Source organism: Carassius gibelio, chromosome B20 (genome assembly GCF_023724105.1).
Source record: "Carassius gibelio isolate Cgi1373 ecotype wild population from Czech Republic chromosome B20, carGib1.2-hapl.c, whole genome shotgun sequence".
NCBI classification, from domain to species: Eukaryota; Metazoa; Chordata; class Actinopteri; order Cypriniformes; family Cyprinidae; genus Carassius; species Carassius gibelio.
Genome location: NC_068415.1, coordinates 14,170,933 through 14,180,696, shown reverse-complemented (window position 1 = coordinate 14,180,696; position 9,764 = coordinate 14,170,933).

Sequence of the window (9,764 nt, the reverse complement as noted above, 5' to 3'; positions counted from 1 at the left end):
CTGCAAGGCGGCAGGATCTTGAGAGGAGGACCAGATGCTTTTCTGTTTGAATGTAAGCGGATGGAGGAGATGCCTCAGCATGCTGTCATATTATTGACTGTCTTGATTAGTGAAGTGCAGTTGAGACATTTGCAACAGGTTCTGTAGGACTGTGGAGTTCATTCAGTTCTTTTCCAACTAACGGTCATAAAACTCCAGGGCCTTTATGTGTCATGAACGTGAGTGGCAAGAAGTGGTTTTATGACATGAACCTCCCACCTTGGGAGTAACACCATGAAAACTACTTTTACACCACCTTAAAAGGTCACATAGGTTGGCTTGTGCCAAAAATAGTATGAAATGGACATCCTAATAAAACAGTCTTTAACTCTGTTTGATACAGTGTAATCTGACAGCATAATGCATTGCTGGACATAAAAGAGGGTCTTAGTAACCAATAATTTGCTGTTTTTAAGCAACAAGACCTTTGATTTTTCCTTCAAGACTTCTTTTCCTGATCTCACTCTTACAAGAAAGACACCTGCTGAAGTGCTCCAAAAATTGCTCTATTGAACACATTTGGCTGTTTTTACAACATCATTCTTTAGCTGCATATTTAATTTGATGTCACTGTTAAATGATCCACTTTATCTAACAGCTGTACATAGTCATGAAAATATGAATTTGGCCTATATGGGAATTTCAGTAATCCAATCCCCCTTTATTCACAGTGGCATCAGTTATATTATTATATTTAATTATATATATATATATATATATATATATATATATATATATATATATATATATATATATATATATATATATATATATATATATATATAGTTTGTCTGTTTACCATCAAAAAATATAATTTATGCATACATATTTATAATTTATTTTTCTCATTTTCAGACAAAAATGTATGGAATGGGCAAGATGTATAGCTTTTATAAACAATATTGAATAACCCAAGATTATACAGTATTAAAGGGTAGTAGTAGAGGGGTCATATGTTGTTGCTAAAAAGAACATTATTTTGTGAGGTAGACATGTAGGAGCGTGTTTAAACGAGGTGTTTTAGGAGGGCGTGGGCAAGTCTTAACTTTTATAAAGAATATCTTTGGATTTGAGACTAGTCTTTGCATCTTTACAGATCTTCTTTATGCACCACGAGCTTGTAACACTCAAAGAGAAAGGAAAAATCATATGACCCCTTTGATTATGATACAGTGTTGCCATTAAATGTTTTTATTAAAAATATTCCAGACTTACAATAGAGTATAACGCTGTACAGAGTTGAAAAAAAAATAGTTTATAAAATAATCAATTCGATTCCCTCACAGCAACTAAGAAAATAATATCCTAAAACAGAGCATATGCCTGAAGCAAATAAAACAAGATGATAATAACATTCATACTAGTTGGCACTGAAATAATGATACTGACAACTGTAAAGAAAGTTTCACAAAATGAAATCAAATAGAGAAACTCATTAGCAACAGTAAACCTGACCCAAGAGGTAAACTATCATATATCCTGCCCCATCAAGAGATCAGAAACTCTTTGGTAATACATCAGAGTGCATTAGTTTAATTATATATTCAAATTACCTGCTATTTTCATAAGCTCACAAAGAAACTTGGCCAGGCGGCAAGCACAGGACCGTAAAAATGTGTGGGCACAGGTGCCAATTGGGCAGGGATGAGGCAGTACTAAAATAATTCTCATCTCTTTAACAGGGCCTGAATTATGGCTAGCATCACCGGTGGCTGGCATCCGTTACAACATTTTCAGAGGAGTTATGCATTTAATCTTGTCTTATTGCAGTAAAGCACTAAATTTAGAGTTTTCCTTTCCATCTCTTCCTACTCCTGCCATTTTTGAATTCAACAACCAGATGCCTCCTGTTAATTAGATTATTTTCCATTGCATTTTTGGCTCTCCACCATCTTGCACAGTGAAAAGCTGAACTTTTTGCTTGAGATGAGGCTATCCTCTACCCACTGACCTCTTGGGGAGCAGCTTCATAAATGTATTAAAAAAATCCATGTTCAACTCCGGCCCGCGATATAGATATCATTTCAGAGAGGCTCTCTCAGCGGGGTTCTGCGGTCTGCTGAAGAATACTTCACCTGAAGCGGCTTTTGTACCGCTGAGAAGGAGAGAAGCAATCTCCCCGCTGTCCTTTGGCAGGGTGATGCTGGACTGTGCTATCATAGGTGCCATTGATTCCCTGTGCTTGATGATGGTGTTGAATAGACTGATGGAGAATGTAGATGGAGTTGAGAGGGGCCGTCGATGTCCTTCAGGTCCCATCCACTCAAGTCTTTCTTTATTCTGCTGAATTTAGACTGTGGAAAATGTAAAGCACTTCCGAACAGACAGATTCTCACAGATTTCAGTCGCTCGTTCTCTCACGGCCCTTTGTTTCACCCACTTTTCTTTCTCTCATTTTCTTTGTGCAATGTCTGTTTCACCTTCCCCTTCTTGTTTTTTTTTCTTTTCCTGTGGCCTATTTCTTTCTTTTATTCTTCTTTTTAAAGAAATAGTTATCCAAAATTGAAAATTCCGTCATTGTTTATTTACCTTTATGTTGTTCCAAACCTGTTTGATTTGAATGGTTCTGTGTGAAAAAAAAAAAAAAACATGTTAATAATGATTTTTTTTCATTCTACGAAGGGGGATTAGAGCTTTAAAGCTTCAAAAAGGGGAAGAAAAATAAAATAAAAAATGTTACATAAATTGTCCATATAACTCGTTCTGAAGTCATACAATAGGTCTGTGTGAGAAATAGCCAATCATTCAAGTCATTATTTACTGAAAACCCTGTGAGTCGTGAACCAGTCAGCTGCATGAATGAATCATTAAAAAACTTCAGAATTAGAGCACATATTGAAGTGTTTTTTGTGTGTTTTTGTGAAAAATGACTTCAGTGGATTTCAGCCTGTTGCTCACAAAGAGCTATTGTATGACTTTAGAATGTATGTGCAAAAAAGCTGATTTACTTTTTTTTTTTTTTTTTATGAAACCAAAATCACATTATGTCTTTAATTAAATTTTTTTATTTGATTAAAGGCTGTGATTTAATTTAATATTAATGTAATGTAATAATATGTAATGTGTTACATGTTTCAGATTGCACTAACAAGCTTTTCATAAATAAAATTAAAAAAAAAAATTGTTCAATTATTTCAATCAATTTTTTTTTTTTTTTTGGTTTAACATTGGAAAAAAATAAAAATAAAATAAAGCCATATATGTTAGCGTTATAATTTTACAGCTGAACTGTAAAATAATTTTTCTTAATATATTTTACAGTGAAATGTTTCAATAATGATATTTCTTTTTCGTTCAATATTTTTATTTTGTTGTAGTAGTAGTAGTAGCCTAATAATGATGACACTTATTAGTATTAGAAGTAGTATTGTCATATTGATATATATGTTTATAGCCTAAACACAATTTTTGTGCAGTGCGCTTCAAAAAACCACAGCAAACATGGAGTTTTAAAAAATTGCCATTTAAATTGCAAAGGATAATATATATATATATATATATATATATATATATATATATATATATATATATATATATATATATATATATATATATATATAAAATTGACAGAGTTTTCATTTTTGGGTGAACAATCCCTTTAAATATCTGTTCTCTGGCCTGCATCCGAGTCTTTCTGCTTCCAGCATGTCAGGCTGCAGTTGCATACACTGTCTGTGCCATGTGAATAGGCTTAAATAGATTCTGACAGGTCGACTGCATTGTTCCTGTGACTGCAGAGCTTGGGCATGCTCACGGCTGAAACCCAGCGGAACCAGCGTGGCCCGAATCTCCCAAGCTTCCCACCTTGCCCAGAATCTAGTAGTCCTGGCCATCTGCTGCCAACACTACGAGGCTTATGAAAAATGCTGCCTTGATATAAAGCACTAACATCATAAGAAAGAAGCATTTCCTCCCAGTCTCCATCTGCTTATGTGTGTGCATTCATCATTTAGATTCTCATTAGCACCAAATTAGCGTTAATTTCCTTATCGCTATGATTTAAATTGAATTTCATAATAGATCCGACAGCAAGCAAATGAACAATGTGATGCAACCAAATTATGCTGCTGTTTCAGTTCCCGTAGTTACGGTGTCCAAGCCCAACACTTCCTGATCCAATCAGAAGTCGGGTGCCGATCATGCACGCTCATTAAGGCTGGATGCAGGGGGGAGAGGAATTCAATTGGCTGTCAGCAGGACGCTGTTGCAGTCTATTTTGGTGAGTAGTTTTGGACAAATTATTGTTCTCTTTTGATGAGAGATATTATGGAGTACCGCAGGAAGTTATTGTCATGGGGCAAATTAATAACGGATTTCCGACTGACCTTGACTAGGGGCTCACATTTTGAATCAGGATTAAGCAAGGCCCTGCTGAGGTGATTGTTCACAGTTCTGAACATTCAGACCGCAGTTTCCTTTCCTAGAAAATAATTGAGGCTAAATCTTAATAACGTGAATAGAACGTGCATTACCGCCAATGGTAGAAAGCACTTATTTCATAATAAAAACAACCAAGAACAACCGAGAAGGCGAGTTTTCTAGTAAACCTTTCATTTATTAGAATTATTTTGAAATTCACACATTATGGCGAATCACAGAACGTGCAACCTCCAGTATTTACATAAATAAATAAATACATAAATAAATACTACTCACATCTATCTTTGTGTTTTGAAATATTATAAGAAAAAACAAATGATCATATTACAGTATCATATAACTACATATCATGCTTTAATGCAATCATGCCATAATAGTTTGGCAGCTGCTCATTAACCTTCTGTGAAACTTTCACTATGAGATTAAAGCAAATTGCTCTTGTTCTCGTGAAGCTCAACACAATCATCCAAGAAAGTAAGTCAAAGCTCTCACAGCTTGACTCCAAACCAGTGTTAGTTTCAGGCAACATGTGAATTACACACACTGAAAAACAAAGGCCAAATTCACTGAAATCCTTGTCTATAACACCATAAAGCAGGGTTCATTGATTCAAAGCCATCACACCTCTTAGACAAGCTTACAATAGATTTATGACAGTTGACGCTTGATGGATCTTTTTTTTTCTCTTCACAGAAAAAAAAAAAAAAAGGTGAAAATGTCAAACACACTCACCAACTTCGCTAAATTAGACAAAGCAAAAGTTTAAAGACTAATATTTTCATTTTATTTTCAGCAAAAATGTTCCATGACTTCATAAAACATCATATAAATGCTAATATAATCATTTTAAAATAATAAATATAATTAATAAATATAATTAATTATTATTATTATTTTTTAAATATATATATTTTTTCTTTGAGTTACACTATTTTAAGGTATCCTTGTTACAGTGTAATCATCTAAAGTAATGAGTAATATTAATTACGTGCATGTACTTATATGGTCAGAGTTAGGATTAGGGTTCGTCTAAAGGTTACTTACATGTAATTATACATAATTTATTGTTATTATAATAGTGAGTACATGTAACATGTGAAACAAGGATGCTGTAAAAAAGGTGTTACCTTTTATTGTTATTTAGTATTTAGTTAAATTGTTACATAAGTTTAGAAAAGGAGTTTACCAGTCAATGTGAGTATATCCTTAAAGTGAACTTTGTCTGTCAGACACAGAAAGCTTGAGAAGTTTCCCTGATGTTAATATATATGTACATATATTTACCTCACACCATATAGAAATGTAAATCCGAAAGTAGAGGAGCACTTTGACAGAAAATCACCTTAAGTTAAAATGTAAACAGGTAGACCAAGCAGATGCTACAGCAACCGGCCCACACACACACACACACACACACACACAGACACACTCACAGTTTCCAGACTGTAACAGCTTAACAAAATTGAATTTGCAGCGGCGACTGATGTCGTCCCTCTGCTTATTTGCTTGTGGACTTGTCGCTTGAACATAAACTTGTCACCTAACAATCCCAGACTAGCTCTGATATGGAAGCAGCAAGCATATTTGGAGGCACACAAGCTCAAAATGTTTCATATTTGGGAGATAACATGCAATTAAGTGACTAAAATCACAAAGCCTCATGCTGTCTCACAATTAATCCACATCAAGCTGCTGAAAACTAGAGTGGCACATACTTTATTGTGTAATACTGTGAGAAAACACACGCCAAAGCAGATTTGATTTATTCTCTCAGGCTGCTGTGGATCAAATCAGTCAAAATGAGCATCGCTGCAAATTACACTGCAGGATTTAAACAAAGAGACTTGCAGTTCAGCTGCCATCCTACGGGGGGCGCAATATGCCCAAACCGCACTGCCGAGCGAGGTCACTATACACATCTCTAACCTGCACAATCACTTGTCACCGGGGCTATTAAGCTGGTTGCACCCCTCCGAGGGGGTCATAGTTAGGGGTGCTTATTTGGGGAGCTGGAAAATGAAAGGTGTGGGGGCACAAAACCAGACCTCATCCCATTAAGTAATTTGTAGGGCTGACAAAATGCACCAGACGACTATGAGCTAATGACGTCTTTCTGCTGTCTCTAAGGGATGGTGTGTGTTTGCAAGCGTCTGTTGTGTGTACATTTGTGTCGCTTGCTGGTTACCACGCATGAGTGAGTGAGTTCACAGGAGAGAGAGGTAGCCGTACCTAGATTATGTAAAAAGACTAAAAACATGTTTGAATGACAAAAGTCAGCCCTTTGCTCGTCAAACCCACCTTCAACAATTTGCCAATTTGCATAAACCCCACTAATATCTGACCTAAAAGAGCTGTGGTGGCCCTGCTTGAGTGGTAATGCTGTGTGTGCATCCACACCACTGACTCTCCGTGTCTGACGGAACTGAGAGAGGCCCGCTCGCGGCGGTCAACGTGCCTGTCCTTTTTTCACAGGTAATTTGCTTCACATTTCCATTTTTGGATTACTGCTGTGGGGCTGTGCTGGTGGCCTTTTTCAGGTTTTCATTTGAAATATAGCTACCGCAGTTTTCCTCAGCAGGAGGCTTCCAATAGTGCTACTCTCAGCGCTCCTCGATTACTTATAATTATCAGAGATTCTAAAATCTCTCCCTGCAGTTGGAAAAATGAATCCTACCACATGCTCTCTCTCTCTCTCTCTCTCTCTCTATATATATATATATGTTTTTTTTTTCAACAGAGGAGGTCCATAAAGTTTTAGTTCAATTAATTACACAATGTGGCAACTGATAATATAACTAATCCCATGTTATTTGGACATCACATTTGACTGAGAAATTTCCCACCAAAAATAATTTAAAGCCAATATTGTGTTACATGAAATATATAGCAAATTACAAAAAGTATCTTTAGAAATATTTTTTTCCTTTCTTTCTTTTTTTGGGGGGTGAACTATCCCTTGAATTATTTCTTTATTATGCACTTTTTCTTTTTAATTTCAGATTTTTTTTATTAATATGTAAAAAAATGTAAATATTTTTTAAAGACTTTTCTCATAACTAATTTATTAGATTAACATGTTAAATCAACAGCCCTGATCCATAATATTATTCTTTGTTTTACATATAATTGGGTAAATTGTATATTTGCCAGTTTACCCTGCTGGAATATCCTATTTGTTATTTTCATAATAATTGGATTTTATTTTTAGATTTACAGTTTTCATTTTCATTTTCATTTCATTTTTAAGAATGTTATATGCTTTTGTAATTTTTATATATTTATTTTTTAAAATATTACAAATTCTTTAATTTTACATTTATTTTTATTTCTAGTTAGTAATTTTTAATTTCACGCACCTTCATGTCTTTCCACACCTGTATGATATTGTTTCCCCTGTGTAACAAATTATATTTTAAAATATTTTTTAATTATTTTAAAATCACAATGGTATTTTACATGGTGTTCAAATCCCCACCACACTTAAAATCTCTTTTTTATTTATATTCTGTAGAAGAAAGAAAATACACATAGCTTTGTCTTGCCTCATTTTGAAACTTTGTAAAGGCTAACTGTTAATTAAATTATACCTTTAACCTTTTTTTGGCCTTGTGTTTGTTTTTATTCACAGAACAGAGAATGGAAAAAAGACTGGAAAACAAGAGAAAAAGACTTGGGAAACCGATTTGGGAAACCAAATTAGGGAAGGCTGCAAACCAGGCTTAAATGAATTCCACAGCTCTCACCTGAACAGATAATTATTTTTCTGATTTGCTGTAAGATTAAATGATGTTTGGAACAGACCAGTGTAGTACCTCCAGTGATGTAAAACTGCGAATGACCTTCACCCTCATCCTGGTCCTTCCCCATCAGCCATCAGCATCTTTCCTACAGACAAAAATTAAAGGTCTGGACAGGAATGACAAAGACTGAGAAGGACCCTTACAGCTGGAGCAGAAAGAACAGTAATAGAATAGGCAATCAAAAACACGGCCTATCTATCCCATACCATTCTCTCCAATACAATCACTTTTGTCTGCAACTAATCATAAAGAAGCAGATAAGTCTGATGGTGGAGAAGCAAAGCCTTAGAAAAGTTATATTCAAGCAGGATTCAAATAAGTTGAACAAACACTCAAAAAACAGTATCTCCTGTTTTCATTTCAGTCTGCAATCATTTCAAAGTATCATTTTGCAAGGTTGAGCTAGTAACTAAAGTAAGCAAAAGGAAAGATTAGAAAAAAAAAAGTTGCAAAAGCTTGATGAAAGTAACATTGAATGTAACATATTTTGTTATTAAAAGTACAGTATACTTTTCCCTCTGCGCTGTAGCTCTAAAAAAATTGTAAAACATTATGAGATTTTAATAAATGTGTGCATATTCTATCACCTACACCTTTTTCTATTAGGAATTATGATGATAATTGAAAATAAAACTGTGTATATTTACACATTTATTTTATTAATTTATATCAAGAAGTGTAGAAATAAGTATAAAAAGGGGACAGATTTTTCCCCCCTGTGAACAGGAATGGAAGGTACATAAACAATAAACTATAATTGGGGGACTAAATAAAAAGCAATATATAATTTAAAAAATCAGCTTCAGCATTCTGCTATAATTCTTTTATGTTCCACTGAAGAAAGATGATCATATAGATTTGGAACGTCTCATGAGGGTGAATAAATCATTTTCATTTATATTTGAACTGTCCATTAATACAAAAACAGCCTTACACAACCATAATCTGTGCGCTGTAATTCTGCTTTTGCATTCACTTTTCTCTCAAAACGCTATTCTGATATCTACCACATCCACAGCGGATAAGGAAAGGCAGCGAATGTTTGGCAAAAATATATACCCTCAGACCTCCTGTGAGGAAGAGAGAGCCATTTAAGCCAAACGTTGGTTTCCGAGGGCAAAAAAAGCAACAGGAATTGAGACTCTTTCAGACGCGGTGCATGAGTGGAGCTTTTGTGCCGAACCTGCGTGCGATTATTGGCTGTGGGTGGAAATATGATTAAGTGCACTCGGAGCTCAGAAGCAATAAGCGCCCACATTTGTGTTGCTTCAGGAATACGGTCTCGCAACCACTCTGAAGGCTATGTGATTTACTGTACGAAAGGTCAAGTTCAGACTGAAGAGAAGGAATTTATTACACAAGTAATGTAACCTTATTAAGTATGAGTAATGAGCGCACACACACCTACTGACATTCATTCTTTAAAGGGACACAGATTGCAAGGCCATTACAAGTCAAATACACAATTCAGGAAGACTTCAATTCTCTAATAATCTACATCATGCATGATTGTATCACACTTATTATATATAAACTCAATTTATG